The sequence below is a fragment of the Malaclemys terrapin genome, chromosome 1 (genome assembly GCF_027887155.1).
Source record: "Malaclemys terrapin pileata isolate rMalTer1 chromosome 1, rMalTer1.hap1, whole genome shotgun sequence".
NCBI classification, from domain to species: domain Eukaryota; kingdom Metazoa; phylum Chordata; order Testudines; family Emydidae; genus Malaclemys; species Malaclemys terrapin.
The window spans coordinates 76,043,648-76,066,501 of NC_071505.1; positions in this window are offsets into that span (position 1 = coordinate 76,043,648).

The window sequence follows — 22,854 nt, forward strand, 5'->3', positions numbered from 1 at the left end:
CAGTCGTCTCCTTCAGTGGTAGAAAACCCAAAAAATGTTCCTTTATGAGCACTTCAACATTATCTTCATCTGTAGACTTTTCCATAGCCACAAAATGAATGACCATTGTCATTTGTTCAACATGACTCACATCTGGTGTACAGACCAATATTATTGAAAAGTATTTTGCAGAATGGGCAGCTTCTACAATATTCTTTTTAATGGCATTTGCTAGGATTTGAATTAGTTCATTCTACATATTTTTCTCCAAGTAATGAATCTGTGTTTCATGATCAGTTATTTTATGTAGAAGCTCCTTCAAGACTGGATCAAAAAAAGCTAGGTATTCAACACATTTTAAAAAGTTTCCATTACCTGGAGTGTATAATTTTTCATTTCTGCCGCGGAATGCTAAATTTTGCCCACTGAGAACTCTCACTAAAGCAATCAGATGCTCTAATATTTGTTGCCAATACTTTTCTTTTTCCTTGATCACAAATAAATTTTCTTCGATAGTTTTTCCTTTTTTCAATCATAATTCAAGTTCTTTCCAATTTTGAAAACATTCCAAATGTTCTGTACTTCTTTCATGTGAAGAGAGAATTGAAGATATGTTTTTCCAGTCCTTCGAACCATTTTCAGTAAGTGATGTATCAATTGCTTGATTTCTAAACAACTTGCAGCAAAAGCAAAACACGGAGCCCTTAGACACTGAATATTATAAACAGTTTCGATGAATTTCTTCCCCATTAATGAGTTTCCTCTTGTAATGCTGAGCAGAGAATTTTCTTTTATTTCCATCCTTAGGGAAGGGAAATTCATGAACTTGTTCAGGACATGTTCCACTGTCATCACATCTGGGCCATGAAGCTGGGTCCCCTACTCTTTGTAACTTCCTCATCCTTTCTTCCTTCTACTTCATTTACTTCAATTTCTGCATGTCTCTTTGAAGCTGAATAAGTTTTCTTCACTTCTATATCAGTCTGATGCTGTGAGCTGCTTTCATCTAGAAGTAAGTTTCCATCATCTTGAGTTTCCAAACTGCTTTTTTGTGGATATGAGCTACCCTCATCTCAAAGTAATATACCTTCATCTTGATGTTCTAAACTGCTTCCATGCGGATGTGAGCTAACCTCCTCTCCAAATAAAATTCCTTCATCTGGATGCTGTGAACTGCTTCCATCTTTATTTGGATTAAAGAGAAGATATTTCAGGAAGGATCCCTGCTGTTTTGCTTGGTCCTTTTCCTTCTCAGCCTTTCATTTACGATACTCAGCTCCTGAGGTTTTTCTTTTTCCTTTTTTCTGCCATGGGGCATTTGAATATTGTTATGTACTGTGCTCCCATCTGCAACCATTATAGCGTTAAGGATGGCTGACACACCCACCACATGGTTAGCGATTTAAACCACATTGCCACCATCCTAACACATCTTTTCACTGCTTAAAGGTTCAATGAATAGTAAAATACACTCACTTACCTATTAAAATAGTTAGTTACAGCGTTTATATGGAAACAAAATGACCTTTTTCGACGTTATAACCCGACACCAGTTGTTTGGAAAGTAATCCCTTTCCTCATGGTTACCCACTTGGAGTGTGACGTCATCACTTTCGTTAAGCGTTAACACTGTTACTTTTCTATTATGGACCTTATTTATTACATGTGAACCAGTTATAACAAAGGAAAGTTCATAATTATTCAGCCCAATAAAAATGCTAAGGTTTAATAACATTAAAGATACTCACAGTTTGGATTTATAATGCTGAAAGACATTATTCTTTATTCTTTGGCACCAAGAAACACAATTTTCCACAGTATTCGCTCATTTCTTAACTATCTACGTGCGACGTGTGTTAAAATGACCATTTGATATACATCAACTCATGATATATCCGCTCTACCTGAATTTCTGGCTATGTGACCTTGATGTATATTCGGGTTAGGTGTCACTAGCATTGCAGCACTTACCGCTGGCAGATGTTTCATTATGGCTGAGTTATTGCTTATCAAAGTTGCGGAATGGGTCATCTTGACCCTACGTCACAATTTTTTTTAAAAATCGCTAAAATAGTATTTATTTTTGCAGTAAATAAAAGATTTGACATATTAATAAATTCTCAGAAATGAATTATAATTCATATTCTCTCCGTATGTGCACGGGAATTGAAATAATGACATCTTTGTTAATTTATTTGTATTCTTTTCATCTTTTTCCTTTTTTTTTCATTTGATTTTTTTCCTCCAATTTGGCGCCCCATTTAACTTGGTACCCTAGGCGACCGCCTAGTTCGCCTATATGGACGGGCCACCCCGTCCCCGTGCTTGGCCTCTGTTTCTGTAAACGATGAGCAAAAATGACTGAGCCACTTTTGAGTGACAGGAGAGTAAAAGAAAAAAACTCACACTTCCCATTATAATAAAATGATTGCAACCTTTCATCTAGAACTGAGAGAATAATTGATTTTTCTCAGTTCAGTGGCTAAACTGAAAAATAATAATAATAAAACAATTGTTTGGAGTCAGCCAGAAACAAGATTTTTTTGTTTTGTTTTGTTTTTCCTTGCCAAAATGAAAAACCAGGAAAAAAAATTTCAGGTCAAACAAAACATTTGGTTTGATCCAAAATGATTTTGTTCTTAAATTTTGATTCTAGGTATTTATCGGTTTGGTTGGGTTTTTTATTAAGCTAAAACTAAAAAAAAATTTAAACTAAACATCATTTTGAAATGAGAAGTCAAAATGTTTTATTTTGAAAATGTCACAATTAAACATTTAGACTTTAAAAAAAAACATTTCTTCTGCCAAAACTAGTGGCTGAATCCTCCCCAAATTTGTGAATAGTTTGTCAACATAAAACTGCATTTTTCAGCAAATCAACTATTTGTCTGAAAAATTCATTGAATGGCTTTTTTGACAGAAAACATTACCATGACCTGTTATTAAAGAGAAGTGGCTGAGGTTTGAAAGCTGGAATGATGTATGGGTTAAGGAACAGTGTTGGCAAGTGCTAAAGGAAATTGGTTTTGATTTACCAACTACTAAGCATCTAAAAATTGCATGATAAATATGCACGGGTTTTTTTTTTTTTTTTTTTTGCTATTTAAGTGCACACTTAGCTGCTCATGCATGCTTAATGCATTGTTCCTAAGTTAAAATCCCATTTTAAGTTCATGGCTAGAGTTTTGAACATGAAGTAGCTTAAACTATTATGGATACCTTATTTCTTGGTGTCCTGGAGCCTGCCAGCCTGCCTATTATTGTAATCAGTATTCCAGAATTGGGTGTTGATTGGCAGTGGGAGAAACAGTGAAGAAGACTGGGAAGCAAAATAGCAAGGCACTCAGATAATGTGTGTATCATAAGAACTTAGAAAGACAGCTAGGTAGATAAATTGGCTTTAAAAGTTCATGATATATTGAAAGGCAGCATGGTCCCTAGATACTGCACTGGATTGGGACTCAGGAGACCTGACTCCATTCCTGGCTCAGCCACTGCTGTGCTGTGTGACCTTAAGCAAGTAATTTCATTTTTGGTGTGTCTTTTCCCTTTACCCATCCTTTGTCTGTCTCACCTATTTAGGTTGTAAGATCATCAAACCAAGGATTGTCTCTTATTAAGTATAATGTACAGCGGCTAGTAAACATGGGGCCTGGATATCAGTGGGGCCTTCTAGGAGCAACTATAACACAAATAATATGTACTCATGTACTTAAAGACTTTGGCATAATGCTAATGTGTAACCCACATGCTTGCTTTGCAGTATTTGGTGGTTAAAAGATAAGGGAAGAAACAGTGGGGAGGATACATATATCTTGGTTTTGTTTTGAAGTACTCTGTGTGCCTATTAGCTGCTTGAAACTACATGGGCAACTTCCATTGTGAACATGCAATCTGTCAGGACACACAAAATCGCTCTCTGAGAGTGGCACCTGTAGGAATTCAAGGGGAGAGCGAGGAGTTTATAAATAGAAGGAGTGGGAGCCAGACTGCAAGATTCACAGGTGGAGCCAGGAAAAGGACTAGAAAGGTTTCCTGTAAGGATTGTGTTGCAGGGACTTTGCCAGTTTTGTTGGATTTAGACTGCAGGCTCCCTTGCCCCACTGGAGAAGAAGAGGACTAGAATTTGCCATTGCAATCTCAAGAAGAGATTGAAAGAGACTTTGGGACTATCATTTTCCCCACCAATTTCAAGGAACTGGTGTACCCTACAGGGGGTTTGAACACCATTCCACAGAGACTGTCAGAAGGGGTAATCCTCCCAGAGAAGAGCCCTACGGGAGTGTACATATGTGCACGTGTATCATTATATTTTGCATTTGAACATGTGGTAGTAACAAGGACTAAAAGTTGGGGGAACTGACCACCCCACTCGAAAATGTTACCTTTGGAAAGTTGTTATTGACAGTATCCACAAATGCTTTATAGGTTACACGTACATTTATAGATTTATTTTAGTAAATATTTTCCTTTAGCAATTTTGTGCCACTTTCGTTCTCTCAGAGATTTAACACTGTATAATATATAGAGAGAGATGTATCAAAATCCTGACAAGACTAAACTCTGGTTTGTACCTACAGTAAAGGGGAAAGAAATACCTAACCTAACCTAACATTATCATAGTGCTTTCCCCAGGCCCATTACACAGGCACATGGTGAAGGAGTTATGGTTCCTGGAGAACATGAACTGTGGTATTTCCTGACTTCAGAATGCTTCACTTTGCTTCCTCATCATCCCATTAACATATTGTTTTGGAATGGAATCATTTAATAAAATTGAGAACACTCTAAAAATATCACCTAGGGGCAAATCCTTCCTGTATATCCTCTGGTGGGGAGGGTCCCTTGGCAATAGAATCTGTTTACAGCCAAGGTTTGGAAGCAGCTAACAAGGCATGTGGAGTATGTTTGGGTGTGGGGTAGAATGCAGTGGAGGCAGAGTGAGTCTAGAAGACTCACCACTACCCATACTTCTGGTCATTCCTCTGATCGAGGAGTGCTGCAGAGGCTAGAGTAGCTCTGCTGCCCCCTTGCGTTCTCAGGTTCTGTAAACTTAAGAGGGCTTCTTCTCAGTGAGACACTAAGACTGAGTGATGGGGACTGGATTTGCCCTTTATTGCATCCACCTGCACCTGACCACCTAAAAATCACCATTGTTTCCCAATCCACAGGATACCAGTAATGACCTATCAGCTCCATAAACCTGGCATTTACATTTAAACTTCCTGGGATTTATTGATTACATCCCAGCCTTTATATATATATAGGTTCAGTGTGATGTAGGAAAGGAGAAGTTATATGATAGGTGAGAATGGGATAAAAGGGTCTTACCTTCAACCTCATCCTCTGTGCTTTACCTGAGAAAGAGAGATGCTTGATCACCAACTCCTTCTGCTCTATTCTTCCTCTCCGCTTTGCATCTTCCCGAAGGAACCAATGAGTATACGGTAGCCAGCACTGAATCTTGCAGACACCAGAGCCAGAGTAGGTATCAAGTAGCAAACTCTGAAGAAGGTCGGCTCCCTGTTCTCTTTGGTGGGCTCTCTTAGGTTAAACATAATCTCCCAGCCATGATCCACAAGGGCCAGATGACATCATTCATGTGAATAACAAGTGTGTTTTATTTATGAATCTGCTACAATGTATTAAAGTATTCTTCAGTTCTCATTTTTCTCTTTGTCTCGCTGTAAAAGTAATGTATGTTTACAGTGAGAATGGAAACTCACAGACAGTGATGAAAGCATTGTGGTAAAGCAGCATCCTGTTAGGTACAAAAGGTTTTGAGTTCTATACTAGGAAGTTATGTTGAATGGCAGCTACTGTTGATCGTTGCTACATGAGGGGTTTTCCCCTTAATATTAATATTAATGGTGAGATTCCGTCATCAATGCACCCATATGAGCAGTGACATTAGTGAGTGTTTCTACACATGAAAATGAAGGGCAGGCTTTAAAAGACATACTCAAGCAAAGAGAAGATATATTTTACTGGAAATTGGATAACAATTGTGTACTTTTAAAATATTCTTGTCATTGCTAATTACCCAGTATCTGAGTCAGCCTGATTCTCATTTATACCAATGCATCTTCACACTGCCAAAATACTGATCAGCCAGTTCCTATTTGCTCAGAGCATCAAGTGTTTGTGATTTCAGGGACTTTATAATGCTTAGGGTACCACAAGGAGAAAGGCAGATGTAACAGTCCCATGAACTTTAGACGGCTCTAGACTCCTCAAAATAAAATTGCCACTTCATTTTACAAATTTCACTTAACATTGGCAACTTGGACTGGATTCTTCTACAGGCAGTCTAAAAGGACATTCAGTACCTTGTGTGTTCAACTGAGTATTTTATGGACACTGGCCCACAGCTGAGGCAGAATGGAGCCATTACTGTTGTTGTTACTTGCTCCTTTATGGCAACAATGGGAAGGGGAAGTTAGATGACCAACGTCTTTAGTCATATGACAACAGATGATGCAAACAACTACGATAAATTTAGAGACAGAATATGCAAAATATATTTTAACCTGTAAAGCCTATAGAAAGAAATTTAAAGGGTTTGGTAAAAGAAGAGAGAAACTTCTAAGGAATTTGGTGATTGGTTAGGGCATAGCTCCTTAAAGAGCTGGGGCAGTGGAGGGGCAGGGATCTAAACTTCAAGGCGTTTTTAGATCTAATTGATATGGAGCAATTTTTCACAGCATGTCCAGAAGACCTTAAAGTTTGGTTGCACAGTCACAGCCCTACAATGGTGGCTGAAGCTGTGAACAAGGCTGAGAAATACATAAGCCACCAACCTGCTTGGGATATTAGACCTTCACCCCCTGACAAAAAATATAAAGGGAAGTTGAATAAAATGGGGATAAACCAAGATAACTTGGATGTTAAGAAAAACAGGGTTCTCTGAAATCCTGCTGAGAACCCGATAATGGCTAGCATGGGCCCATTGTGCTAGGCACTGTACAAACGTAATAAATGACAATCCATGCCCTCAAAAGCTTACAGTTGAAATGATAAGATGAAAAAGACAGGCACTGGGGAGTGGGTTGGGAGGAGATATAGTAACAAATATAACAGGAGATGCATACTACTTACCCAGTCAGTAGCAGTGATTACAGTTCTCCACTTGCCTAGCTATCTGATAACAGCCTGATGTATCAACGTCATTTTTATGATGTATTATTCAGTAAAATCTTTGTTTTAAAAAAGTTTCACTTTGTGAACATGAGAGAAATGAGCAAGCATAATTTGTTCAGTGTTTCCTTCCCCAAAAATCTACTGCCATAGTTAGATAAATCGAATTAGTACTAAAAGAGATCAAATGTTCCCCCTACATTGGCAATAAAAGTGGTTGCACTATTATGGTGCAAGGTAAAGAACAAAGTACATCTCCAATCCTTCAACCTTGAGTCAACAGAACTCCTTGTTTAAATAAGAATTGGGGTCAGCCCATAGATGGTACAACTCAAAGTGTCGTATCGGGAGATGTAATATGGAAAAATGTAAATAAACCAAAGAATAGTCAAGAAAAGGGAACTTTACATCTTTGCTCTTGGAGGGAAGAAAAAGGTAATACAAAGCAAAAGATAAACCAAACAGCTTCACTGAAGGGAGTTGAATAGATATACATTTTATAATCTGTTTCTCTCTCCTTTTTCTGTCTTTTAACACAGTGCTATAGGAAGTTGATTGAAGAAAGGCCATTTTTATAGAAATTATGGCTCTTGGGATCATATTGTCTTGTGGGATTTTGGTATAATTTGCAAAGGATATCAGGTCAGGTAGAAAAATTATATGAATCACCTCTATCTAAGCATTTGTCTGCACTGGGAAAATGAGTGGTGTTTTAACGTCTTCATTCACACATTTTAATCAACACATTTTTAAGCACTTCTATGCAAAAAGGCAGCAATGTTTATAAACATGTTAGCAGGTCATGGTTAACTCTGAATCCTCACCTAGAGTAACTTCATTTTCCCGGTATATACATACCCTAATGCTCTGTATAGGTCTATTTGCCTAATGCTTTTCAAGTTTCATTTTACCTTGAAATCATGTACCTAATATACTAGTTAACATGCTTTCAATCATGACAATTTTCCCTAGTCTACAGATGCTCTAAGCACTCCTTAAAATGAAGGCTCTGTTTTTCATTATATTAATTTGAAGGATGTATTATTCATCTCCCGTTTGGCTTTCATAAATAGTATTTAAATGCTTGGCTTTTCTAATATACGAAGAATTTAATTGAGCTTTGGCTTTGTGTGTGTGTGTGTGTGTGTGTTTGTGTGTGTGTGCACATGTGCTATTAAAAAAAATCCTGTACAGATTCTATAATTGATTTCTGTGTATTTTCCGTTTGAACAATGTATAGGAAATTTTGCTGTAAATTCATATTGGTCATTCAAGTTGTCATAATTCTTTGCTAGGGAGTCTTGAAAATTTAGCTATTTCACGGTTTTATCAGTATTATGAGTTTAGAATAAAAAATCAACTTTCCAAATGGTAACTGTTTTCCAAAATTCTATCATTAATAGGATCATCCAACAGAGTAATCTTCTCCTTTGTTGTTAATGTAATAAGCAACTGCAATAGTTAAGGCAGCAAAACTATTTCTATTATAACCCTTCTTTTTAGCCACTTATACTTTTCAAAACTTAACCCTTTGGGGGCTGAAATTTTCCATGATTGCGCTCTACTTGATGTTGTGGGAAAGCAAAAAAATAAACTTTCTTATTGAGGGACGGGGGGGATCTAACCACATTTTTGAAAAAGGCTACAGTGTAAATTATCAAAACTTGAAACTTTTGAAAATAGTTTTCAAGTGTCACTGAAAAAATAACAAGAATGAAGTTCCTTGTACATTAATTTTCTAACGGTAATAGCTGAGATATACATATTGCTATCAAATTAGCTATTTTACTGTGACTGATATATTGTGTTATTAGTAGGGCTGTCAATTAATTGCAGTTAACTCACGTGATTAACTAAAAAAAATTGCGATTAAAAAATGAATCACAATTAATCGCATTGTTAAACAATGGAATACCAATTGAAATGTATTAAATATTTTTAGATGTTTTTCTACATTTTCAAATATATTAATTTCTAATACAAAACAGAATACAAAGTGTACAGTGCTCACTTTATATTATAATTTTTATTACAAATATTTGCACTGTAAAATGATAAAAGAAATAATATTTTTCAATTCACCTCACACAAATACTGTAGTGCAATCTGTTTATCATGAAAGTGCAACTTACAAATGTAGATTTTTTTTTGTTACATAACTCTCAAAAACAAAACAATGTAAAACATTAGAGCTTACAAGTCCACACAGTCCTACTTCTTGTTCAGCCAATCACTAAGACAAAAAAGTTTGTTTACATTTATATGAGATAATGCTGCCTTCTTCTTATTTACAATGTCACCTGAAAGTGAGAACAGGTGTTCACATGGCATTTTTGTAGCCAGCATTGCAAGGTACTTATGTGCCTCAGACACTAAACATTCATATGCCCCTTCATGCTTCGGCCACCATTCCAAGGGATATGCTTCCATGCTGATGATGCTCGTTAAAAAATAATGAATTAATTAAATTTGTGACAGAACTCCTTGGAAGAGACCTGTATGTCTTCAGCTCTGTTTTATCTGCATTCTACCATATATTTCATGTTACACTGCTCTACAACCAAAATGCTTCTGAAATAAATGTAGTCAAACTTTACTAATTCTGGGTCACTGAGAATGAAAATGATGCTTAAAATTGTTGATTGGCTCTAGTTTTCAAGATATGCTATTGGGTCAGTATATATGACCCTTGACTTGGGAATGGCTGAGGATAAGTGAGTCATAAAGGGAAGGGATCTCAATTTAAACCAGAAATGACTAAAATACATCTTTGACTGGATCTATGAATAAATCTATGACTGGGTTTGGACAGTACTTGCTTTTTAGGCAAAACAATGAATGATGCAATCTGAAGCTGGTATTGCGTCATACATGATATGAATTGCATCATGTTATTCCTAGAAGTCATGGATGATGCAATCATAACGAAGCTTACATCACTCTGCTGAACAAATTGCCCTATATCAGCTCTAGAAATCATACAGTGTCATGCTCTCTTATTTGTCGGTGTTTGATTTTGCAAAGGGACACATTTCTGTTTAGCCAAAGTGAGCAGAGATGCCTCGTACTTGTGTGAACAGTGCAGATAACTTCTGCTATGTTTGTGGTGAAGTGACTTTTGCATCACAAAAGCGCAGTATAACCACTCTGGTTAAGAAAGTCTATCACATTTATTTTGGCTGCAAAATTGGAGATCAGGACAAGAGGTGGGCCCCACACATGTGCTGCAACACTTGTGCAACAAATCTTCACCAGTGGTTGAACAGGAAAAGGAAATCTATGCGTTTTGCAGTGGCAATGATTTGGAGAGAGCCAACAGATCGTACCAGCAATTGTTACTTCTGCATGGTGCCTCCAGTTGGGAAAGGTGTGTCAAAGAAGAAAAAGTGGACTGTGCGTTATCCAAACATTCCATCAGCTATACGCCCAGTACCCCACGGAGAAGGACTGCCAGTTCCTGATGCACCAGAATCACTCTCACTTGAGTCAGACAAGGAAGAGGATGAAACTTCTGGTCCTGAACCATCAATGTCACAGGACCCACAGTTTCTCCCATCCTCCTCCTCTGAACCACACCTCATAACACAAGGTGAACTGAATGACCTTGTCAGGGATTTGGAACTACCCAAGAGTAAGGCAGAGCTGTTGGGCTCCACACTACAGCAGTGGAATCTCCTGGCAGGTGATGTTAGGGTTTCCATGTTCCGTGACCGTCAAAAGGATCTTGTCCCATTCTTCTTCATGGAAGGTGATCTTGTAGCCTGCAACAATATCGATGGTGTGATGGCAGCCCTCAACATCGTTCACGATCCAGATGAGTGGAGACTGTTCATTGATTCATCGAAGATGAGTCTTAAAGCTATTTTACTGCATAATGGCAATGTTTTGCCATCAATTCCAGTTGGTCATGCAGTCCATATGAAGGAAACCTATGACAACATGAAACAACTTTTGAGGTGCATAAACTATGACCGACATCAGTGGCAGCTTTGTGACGATTTGAAGGTTGTTGCTCTCTTGCTTGGTCTGCAGACTGGATACACAAAGTACTGCTGTTTTCTCTGTGAATGGGATAGTTGTGCAAGAGATTCCCACTACATCAAGAAAGATTGGCCACTCCGACAGTCATTGGAGCCTGGGAGGAAAAGTGTTCAGCATCCACCACTTGTTGAATCAAGGAAGATTTTGCTACCACCCTTACACATAAAGCTGGGTCTGATGAAGAACTTTGTCAAGGCCATTGACAAAACACAAGCAGCTTTCAAGTACCTCCATGGAAAATTTCCAAGTTTAAGTGAAGCTAAGATAAAGGAAGGTGTCATTGTTGGTTCTCAGATTCGTGAACTTCTTCGAGATGATGCATTTGACCATGCACTGCATGGCAAGGAAAAGACGGCATGGAAAGTCTTCCAGTTAGTGGCAATAAATTTTCTCGGAAACAACAAGGCAGACAACTACAGGTTGTTGGTGGAAAACTCCTCAAGGCATAAAAAAGCCTTGGTTGCAACATGTCACTAAACATACATTTTTTGCACTCTCATCTAGATTTTTTTTCCACTGAACTGCAGAGCAGTGAGTGAGGAGCACGGCGAGCAATTTCAGCAGGACATTGCAACACTGGAGAAATGCTATCAGGGCAAATGGAGCCCATCAATGCTTGCAGACTATTGCTGGACAGTGACAAGAGATGCTCCATTTAACGAATACAAGAGACAAGCCAAGAAGTGCCGAGTAGACACTGAATAGGACTAAACTATGTACATAATAGTTTTTTGCCTTTTGTTTCATAATAAATTTTACTTAAAAATCAGCAAATGGGTTATATAAAGTGTTACATAAACAGGACAGGTGAAATATTATCATGTAAAGCAACCATAAACACATGAAAAGACCTAGGTTTACAATTTATTATTAAAACTCTACTATCTACACAATATACATAGACATAAAATGTAAAAACTTAAATATCTTAGAAACAGTAGCCAATCAGTTGTTTTAATGGTCATATTTGAATTCAGCACATCAAAATACATAATAAATAGCACATTTTATCTCTGAAGCAGACTACTTCTCAAAAATTGTAGACCAGTATTATAGGAGTCTCAGATGATGACCCAGCACGTTTGTTTTACGAACACTTTCACTGCGAATTTGACAAAATGCAAAGAAGATACCAATGTGAGATTTCTAAAAATAGCTACAGCACTAGACCCAAGGTTTTAGAATCAGAAGTGCCTTCCAGAATCTGAGAGGGACGAGGTGTGGATCATGCTTTCAGAAGTCTTAAAAGAGCAATAATCAGATACAGAAACTACAGAACCGGAGCCACCAAAAAGGAAAATCAACCTTCTGCAGGTGGCATCTGATTCAGATAATGAAAATAAACATGCATCGGTCCACTCTGCTTTGGATTGTTATTGAGTAGAACCCATCATGAGTATGGACTCATGTCCTATGGAACGATGGTTGAAGATGAAGGGACGTATGAATCTTTAGCGCATCTGGCACATCAATATCTTGCGACGCCAGCTACAACAGTTCCATGCAAACACTGGTTCTCACTTTCAGGTGACATTGTAAACAAGGAGCGGGCAGCATTATCTCCTGCAAATTGTAACCAAGTTTTGTTTGTCTGAGCAATTGGCTGAAGTAGGACTGAGTGGACTTGTAGGCTCTAAAGTTTTACATTGTTTTATTTTTCAATGCAGTTATTTTTTGTACATAATTCTACATTTTTAAGTTCAATTTCATGATAAAGATATTGCACTACAGCACTTGTATGAGATTAAATTGAAAAATACTATTTCTCTTGTTTTTATAGTGCAAATATTTGTAATAAAAATAAATATAAAGTGAACACTATATACTTTGTATTCTGTCGTAATTGAAATCAATATATTTGAAAATGTAGAAAACATCCAAAAATATTTAAATAAATGGTGTCCCATTATTGTTTAACAACACAATTAATCATGATTATTTTTTTAATTGCAAGATTAATCGTGAATAATCTTTTTAATCACTTGACAGCATTAGTTGTTAGTTAAGGTTTTTGTGCTATACGTGGGTATTTTTAATTTCTCTGGAACTCGATGTATTAGGTTATTTTAATTGGTCATACATCAGGAACAGGAACACATATATAATGTGTTCTAATAATGAGTTTAGGAGCAAGTATTGCTGGCTGTGTTTTGAAGAATCTCCACTTTTTTTCCATGAGATAATTGATATACATCTGTTTGCTACTCGACGCCTGTCCTAGTTTGCTGTTAATTTTGAAACTTCCTTAAGCAGGATGTTTTCAACTTTTAGTTTCACATTAACACAAACTCAAAGCATGACTATTCTGCAGAGATGAAAGGCGGTGCCTTTCTTATCTACTAAACTAACTACTTCCCATTATTTTCAAAGCAATTATCAGGGAAGAGAACCAGACTGAACATAACCATTCTGATTGTTCATGAGAATCTAGTTAGACCCAGTTGTCCGAGTGAATCTAAAGGAGTTTTATTCTTTGTGAGTCCCAAATTGATAGAGCCATGCTGATGACACAAATATAGTGTGTAGATTTGCTTTATATCCTTCATGCTAGTATACTGAATAGATGGGATAAGGCAGAATGAACCTCTTCCTTTTAATTTTTTTTTTTTTTTTGCTTTTGCTTTTACTTTGGAAATATTGGCATATTAACATAGACAAGATACATGGATATATAATTTATAAAGTATCATGATCGCTACAGATAATATATTATGGCTATATTTTCAAAACCATGTACAGTTATTAGCAAAATTAGCTTTCTTAAGTCCTGTGCTAAAGATTTATCAGAATGGCCAGGTTCAAGAACTTTAAATGTTCTCATAGCCTGTTGATCTTAGAAGATGTATATGAACACCAGTGATGGCTTGTGCCCTATTAATACTTTAGAGTGTAAATACAAATACTTTTCATCTTTCTAAGCCATTGATGTTTATTAAATTGTTACAAGAATTCTTAGACTATATTAAAGATGTAAGGAGCTTCCCAGTCAAAAACTTAGCTGTAGTTAAGACTATAAGTACATGGCAATACCTTAAGAGAAAACAGCTTCAATATTATTGAAGTAAAAAGGAAAGCTAGAAACTTCAAAAGTAAGATAAAACATCAATAAAAGAAAATTAGTAGTATGGGGACCTTACTCTCCCATTATTCCTTCTCATCTTATACCTCAGTCTTTTACAGAACTTTAAGCCTACACTGTACCATGCTCAGTATGTTAATATATGTACTACTCAAATTTATGGTCTGCACTTACACAACTATTTTAGTATCTTCTTAGTCTCAAGTGTACTTCTACACTTGTCCAAGGAATAAGTAAAGAGAAGTCTGAAAGGATGTTTTAAATGCTTGACATTTTCTTCCAAGGCAAAGGAATGTGGAATATTATTTAATATTAAATTGTTTTATAAATCCTTAATGGACTCTTTATTCCTTCCAGTAATCATAATCCTTTTTAAATGAGATGGCACCATTACATACAATAAATAATGTCCCCTTCAATGCAATGTATGTTAAAGCCAATAACAACAATACCTTGTTGTGCAGTTAATAGCTGTAATTGGCAGCAGTGCTGTAGCTCCTTGCCAAATTATAGTTGATAAAATATTCATTCTTATGTCTATCACAGGAGATTTCAATTACTGACTCTGCGCTCTTACCAGACTAACAACCACTAAATGTTTAATCAAAAATGATGTAGCACATCAGCACTATTATGTACAATATTGTTTTCTTCTGGTCAACATATAACTACGTCAGTACTGCTCTAAGCTGGTAGCACATTTGGCTTCTGGTCTAGAAAGCTGGTGGGAAGTCCCACACTATATGGCACAAGCTATACACAGCCTCATTGTAGGACAAGCCTAAGTCTCACCCTTTCCAAGGCAGGGATGCATTTTTGGGTCAGGAGTTGGGTCAGAAGGGTCAGCAGGTGGAGAGATTGGAATATCCCTACATATAGGCTATTCTTCAGGCTCTGCAAGGCCCACAGGAGCCCTGGCATCTAGAGCACCAGATGGGGCAGCCCATAGGACTCCATTACATTGTGTTGGGGACTGAACCTATTCCCAGCAGCCCCAGGATCACAGAGGTACAAGCTGCCTTCCCTAACACTAGTGCAGGGATGAATCTGACCCCAGTGGTGACTTTACAATATAGGCACCCGATCCTGCTAATATCAACTGTTGGCCATCAAAGCCACCTTTAAAGAATGGCATCATTACTTGGAAGACACATGACTTCCAGTTCAAGAATTCACGGATCATAAGAATTTGAAGCCCCTGAGAACTACAGAGGTTCTCAATCAACGCGAGATCTGTTGTTCCCTCTTTTTTCTCCCAATTTGATTTCACCCTGGCCTATCACCCTGGTATCCCAAAAGGTAAAGCCAACACATTATCTCACATGGGTGAGTATCCGAACAAGGGAAATAGACCCATAGAGCCCTCCATAGTTTTGAAGCCCTGCCGTTTTGTTAACATTATCATCATCATGTTCCCATTACACCTCTGACATTTAGAGTGGTGATGAAGCTCCTCCATTCCCATCTGTTTCTGGCAAGTCTTTCAATGATTTGCTAACATACTTGTGCACAATGATTTATTGTCTCTTGTGAAGTCTCTCTTGCCTCATAATCCATTTGCGGTAAAATTGATGTGGACCAGTACAAATCCGACCCCTGATTTGAACTTCTCAGTTAAGAATGTGGTTCTCTTGTTCAAATATCAGATCTATGTTCCTGATGGTCAACCAGCTCTGGCCATATTTGGGCAATGTTATAACTTACCCCTAACTGGCCATTTCAGTCACTGAAGAAAGATGAAACCCATGTCTCACAATTTCCAGGTTTTCCAACTGATTAACTTGGTGGTCTTCAACTCCAGCTACCCAATACAAGGAATGTACAGCCAGTGTTACATGTTTCCCTGCCAAAAACATACATTGACAACTCCTTTCCCAGATGGCTATGACAACCTCCTCTCTGCATCATGGTCCTGGGGCAGGAACAATACCTCATGAGGCAGATCTTGGACTCCAAGATTCTCCATGGGAAGCACATGCCGAGTGTCCATTGGAAGGGCTGTGGTCTTGCTGATCATTTGTGGGAGCCAGCCAACAACATACATGCCCCCAGCCTCCTTCAGGCTCGAAGCTTGGGACCGATTTTTAAAGCTGGGGACAGAGGAAATTTCCTGCAGGTCTTCTGATAGGCCCCGTAGCATTCAAGCAGCATTCAGCCAATCCACAAGTGAGGACCCACACAGGTGATCCAAAGGCAGGTATATAGGCTCCCAAGGGAAGCAGCATCTTCAGTCTGCTGAAAATCACTACCTGGCGGGGAGCATTCCTGTTGCTAGTTCTTTCAATAGACTGCTCTAGATGGCCCTTGCTCCTGCTCTAGCAATGTCTGTTTCCACACTAGCCAGCTCATTCCAGCCTGCATCTTCTCCTGCTCAGCCTGCCACTGGGCTAATCTGACACTGAGATATTTAAATGACTAGCAGCTCTGCAACCTGAAGACTTTGATGTTTTAACTACAATAGGGTTACCATATTTTGTGCCTCCAAAAGGAGGACACTCCACGGGGCCCTGGCCCCGCCCCCAACTCCACCCCAACTCCGCCCCCTCCCCAAAGTCTCCGCCCCCTCCCCTGCTTTAATTCACGGGAAGCCTGGGCAGGTAAGGGGGGGGGAGGAGGCGCGGCCCAGGCGGGCCCCCCCGGCCCGCCCAGCACTGCCGGCCGGCCCCCGGCGGCCCAGCGCACCCCCCCGGCTCCCGGCCCCGGCGGCCCAGCGCACCCCCCCGGCGGCCCGACCCCGCAGCCCAGCGCACCCTCCCGGCGGCCCGACTCCGCGGCCCAGCGCACCCCCCCAGCGGCCCGGCTCCCGGCCCGACCCCCCGGCTCCCGGCCCAGCGCACCCCCCCGGCGGCCCGGCTCCCGGCCCAGCGCACCCTCCTGGCTCCCGGCCCCGGTGGCCCAGCGCACCCCCCCGGCTCCCGGCCCCGGCGGCCCAGCGCACCCCCCCGGCGGCCCAGCGCACCCTCCCGGCGGCCCGGCTCCCGGCCCGACCCCCCGGCTCCCGGCCCCGGCGGCCCAGCGCACCCCCCCCGACCCCCCGGCTCCCGGCCCCGCGGCCCAGCGCACCCCCCCGGCCCCGCGGCCCGGCGGCCCAACGCACCACCCCGGCGGCCCGGCTCCCGGCCCGACCCCCCAGCTCCCGGCCCCGCGGCCCAGCGCACCCCCCCCCCGGCGGCCCGGCTCCCGGCCCCGCGGCCCAGCGCACCCCCTCGGCGGCCCGACCCCGCGGCCCCGGCCCGGCACCGCGCGCCCGGCACCGCACACCCGGCCCAGCCCTCCCTCCCGATTTTCCCGGACATGCCCGGCTTTTGGGGATTTCCCCCCGGACGGGGATTTGAGCCCCCAAAAGCCGGACATGTCCGGGAAAATCCGGACGTATGGTAACCCTAAACTACAATCCTGATAGTCACAGTGCAAATGTAATCACTAACACGGGTGGGTCCCATTGACTTCTCTTTCTTTTGCCCTTCCTTCCAAGTATTGAGTTCAGTCTCTGTTAACTAAGTTGTCTTGGCTCTTCAAATGCTGCCATTTTTTCCAATTTATTTTGAAATACTGGTTATTGATTAGCTGCACTAGTTCCTGAATTGAGACCAGAACCTCATTTTACTGTAGAATCCCACTGAGCTCAAACCAGGACCCACGGGTGAAAGAAATACTGCTCTTAAAATACAGAGGTATGCAAATACAGGGGTTTGCAACTGTAAATTGGGGTGAACCTGTGTGCCAGCATTTAAATGGGGAAGTGAATCTGATTAAGATGACGCCAGAGCTGTAGAAGGCACACAGTTAGACAGGTTGGTCCTGGTGTGAAACAATGCAGTGTGGGATAGCAGCTGGAGGACTGCCAAGTCACTGTGAAATACAGATGTGTTCACATGAACCTTCAACTTTCTACAATGGACTTAATCCAATTTCAAACTGGATTAGCCCGTTCACAATATCTGGCCAGTTAATTCTCATGAAGGGATTGCATCATGTGGACACAGTCATTGTGATTTGAAAAAAACAATGAGTTATTATAGGAAGAAAAAACTCCCTGTGTAGACAACCCCTAAGTTGCTTGGGTCACATGCAGACAAAACACAACATTGAGAGTCTAATTCTGCATGTCCATGCTGTACGGAATTCCCTAGTCATATAGACAAGCCGTTTTAGAGAAAGAACAGTTATTTCATCAGTGGTCCTATTATAAAAAAGAGAATAGGGATATAAATGGAGTGCCCAATAAATCATTTTATGGATGCATAAGGTCTCCTTCACTTTATCAATGCTATTTATGCCTGCCCAATTTCTATTCAATTTAATTCAGTATGACCACATAAAACAGCATGCTGGGTTTGATTATTTTATTGTTTTGCAGCAGCACTGTAATTTCACCAGTCAACCTGCACTCCAATGCACGTCAAATGTATTATCTATGTCATTGCTTGCCCCCAGTTTACTGTGGACAAGAGGACCAAACAGTGGCCTACATTTTCAAAGGTGATTAGTGATTTTTCAAAGCCTCATTTTTGGGGGGTCAAACTTAAATGGATCTGATTTTCAGAAAGTCCTGAGCACCCACCCTCTGAAAATCAGGCCTCATTTTCAAAGGGGCTAATCTGTTTGGATTTTTTGTTTTGATTTTTTATTAATATTTCAGCATCTTGATGGATCACAGGAACTGTGAAGGATTAACTGGTGCATACTGTGTGAAATAACCATCCTTTTGGCAGAGAGATGCTTAAGCATGCATAATTTATCTACTTCATATCAGTTTACATGTGCCCTTGTCTAAGTTTAGCATTGAGATAATTATAGAGGTTACTATGTTACAGATAGCTAATATAATTTACAATAAATATTCTGGTCATAAAATAGTATTCTCCCTCTGAGGAGGCACCTGTCACCTGACATTGTGTAGAAGCAATAATTCTGGCACAACCATCTTTCTTTTCCAGCTCATTTCTCTGATTCCTCATTAGACATTCAGAAGATATCTCCCCTGACAATCCCCATGTGATGCCGAGAGCATGTGACTTTGTTCTTATCCTGAAATAACTGGAGAGAAAATTGTCCATGCCAGGAGATTTACATCAATTGGTACTCCTGCTCCACAGGAAGTCCTACATTTTAGGAGTCTCTCTGCAAGGGAATGGTTAGTGTATATCTGATTTATTTGGCATGCATCATTCACTTCCTGGAAAAAACAGAAATCAAGGCACTGTAGAACTGCACTTTTTAAATGGATTCCTCCCCCCCCTTTATTTATGTATTTTCCCCTATTGACTGAAAATATTTTAAATCTGGAGATAACTGGCTTGAGATGTCTACAACTGGATTTAACACATCTATATCACAGGCTGCAGTTTCTCAGTGAAAATGTCCAAGGCATGTAATTCGTTTCTTCTCCCAGGTTATGCTTGCTGAATCTTGTAGATTGAATGCTTATAAAAGCAATTCTCTCTGTGGCATTTGAAATCATCCCATGGATGTTAAAAAATGCCATCCTTCAACGTTGCCATTGTGTAAGGGATTTTCTGCTTGCTATACTCCATGTTGTTAAAATATGAAAATATTCTTTAGGGCTTTCTCTATCACACAATTTTTATTATACACAGAAAAAGGATTTGGGCTCAGATTCATCAGAATGTTTCAGCTGCTTAGCAGTGCACCATAGTGACGCAAAGCAGCTGGAGTCTACTAGTGACTCTGTCCGTTGATCTTCTTTCTTTACTTTTGCATTGACGTTACAGAAGGTTAATCATATGAGCTTTCCTTTTGGGCATAAACTACTTTGATATGATAGCAGATGCTTTCTTAAACGTATTAAATAAGAGAGCTCCAAAACTATTAGGTATCAAAGAATTGTAATACCTACAGACCAGTGCAACCAGGAAATCCAACAAATCATTTTCTTAAACAGAATTGATGACTTATTTGTCAATTTTGCCCTCACTTTAACTTTCAAAACATTATTATTAATCATTTGTAATACAGTAGCACCTAAAGGTCTCCATCTGAGATCAGGGATCCATTGTGATAAGTACTGTCCAGGAACATAGTTGTTTGCAGTGTGGTCCTAACCGTGTTGGTCCCAAACTATGAGAGACACATGGTGGGTGAGGTAATATATTTTATTGGACCAACTTCTGTTGGTTCAAGAGAAAAGCTTTCAAGCTCAGAAGTTTGTCTCTTTCACCAACAGAAGTTGGTCTAATAAAAGATATCACCTCACCCACCTTGTCTCCCTCATGAGCATTACAGACAATCCCTGCCAAAACAGGTTTACAGTATAATTGCACAAGTCAGAAAAAGTGTAGACGTATTTTTATCTTAGTTTTATAGATGCAGAAAGGGGCACAGAAAGATTGGGAGACTTTCCTTAGGTAAGATATGAACTTATTCATTCTTGTCAACTCTTGTGATTTTTATCACATGACTCACAACATTTGTTGTTTTACCTAAAGCCCCAAACCTTAGAGTGCTGTGATTATGAGTTTCAGCTTTATTTTTTTAAGGTAAGTTTCTAGCTTTCATGGCTGCAGAGAAAACCTTGAGAATGTGTACTATGTGTACTATAAAGGCTGAAAAAGCAGATGACAAATAATTGATCATTTTTTCAGCCATATCACATTATCAGATTATTTTGGGGGCCTTGACTCATGACCATTGAATGCTTGGGGCTGGCAATGCTGAAAGTCTGTGTGGAACCAATCTAGGATTGAACCCAGATTTCCTGAGTCTGTGTTCCAGCTTTAACCACAAAACCATCCTTCTTTAGAGGAGGCAGCAGCTAGCAGAAGGTGGTTTCAGTCCATCACTCTCTGGTTTATAAGCCAAGGATGTTCCCACTGTGTCACTCTAATGCTGACCATGTAAACGTATTTATCAATTCATCCCCAATGCAGGGGGATTGAACAAGGACTATGCACCACTCAAGTCCATCAAAAGCTCTCTGGTACATAAGGGATACCTACGCCTGTGCAGGCCTCTTGAACACTGATAAAGTTCACCTTGACTTCTTAAAGTCTTAGGTTCCAATTTTAGTATACATCTGTGGGTGCAATTAATTTGGCACCCTCAGGTATTACAGGCAGGAGTAAAATTGCACCCACAATTTTATTGGAGATGGCTGCTGAATATTTTAGGTTATTTAACATTTAGGTTATGTTTAAAAGTGGCATCCAAATTTGCATAGAAAACTCTGAGCATTCTCCAAAACTCAGAAGTGTTCATGCAAACAGGGTAATTAGATGTTTAAACTCAGAGGCCAAACTTGGAGTAGAATTTTCAGAAGACTGAGCAGTCAAAATGCCACTTGAAGTTAATTGGAACTGCTTCATCTTCCGCCCCTCTCAAAGTTAGCCTCCACAGTTGAAAATTATCCTCTCTACTTTCTGTTCTCCTGACTCTCGCAAGGTTCATCATTACTAACACAAGACTAAACGTAGGTGTAGAAGCAAAGGAAAGTCCCGATCAGTAAATACTATTGCAGGTTCAAAGTTGGCAGGATAAAAGTTAAAAACAGAATGAAGTTTATTTTGACAGGAACACAGACATTAGATATAAAAAATGACCAATTAGCATCTAGATCATGGGATGAGATGATAGGAAGAAGAAAAGATTAGTTCATGGGAAAGGACACTCATACACATTTTAAAATCAAATGAATGTATTAATTTACTGTAGTTCTCACAGGGCTAGGATGGGATCAGATCAGAAGTGGGACATTTGGAAGGGGTTGAGCATATTCTCTTTCAAGAAGTGGTCCTAGCAGTTCGAGAATCCTGATCTTGTCAAAGTTAAGCACATGCTTTGTTGAATCAGAGCTGCCATCTCTGTGAATTAGCTCCCTGTCTGGAAAATGGGTATTAAACTTACCAGTCACACACACATGTTCTGAGGATCAATTCATCAATATTCTGTATATAAATTGCTCAGATTCTGTAGAGATTATGGCCTTTTAAAAACCTAGTTTTTTTCTATTGTTCCTACAGTATATTCTTCACTGCTTTGACTGATACAGTTTTAAAATACTGCCACGTTTTCTATAATGAATACATATATATATGGCTAATGGCAATATAATAATTTAAGTCAAATGTGCTATATTGTAATGGAAACATGTTTTTAGTTTCCTAGCAGCCAAATTACAAGGAATTACTCATTTTCAATATCTTTTTGATGCTACACCTTTTTGGAGGAACTGATCGTCACAATGCCATTGGAAGTGTAGCTCTCCAGCGTCAAGCTGATGGACATTTTATGCAGCCTTACGCTATAATACAAACTGAGCAAAGTTTTATGTAGCTCTCTACTTGTTTAAAAAAAAACAAATTAATACCAGGTACTGATTATAGGCCCAAAGTAAAAACATCTTGAGTCTGTTTAGACTAACCACTGTTTCAGTAGAGCTGCAAAACTTGATTGTTGGATTTTTCAAATCAGTGTTTATAGTTAAGAATATTCAGCATGGTAGATAAAGAATAGTAGACTCTCTTAGACATCCATAAGCACACATCAGTTAAGTATGTAAGCATTCTTAGCTCCACCAGAGCTTCATCACAGGGGGTGAGATAGAGGGCCCAGGATGCCTTTCAGCCACCTTTGCACTTCTCTGTCCACCAGGGCAGCTG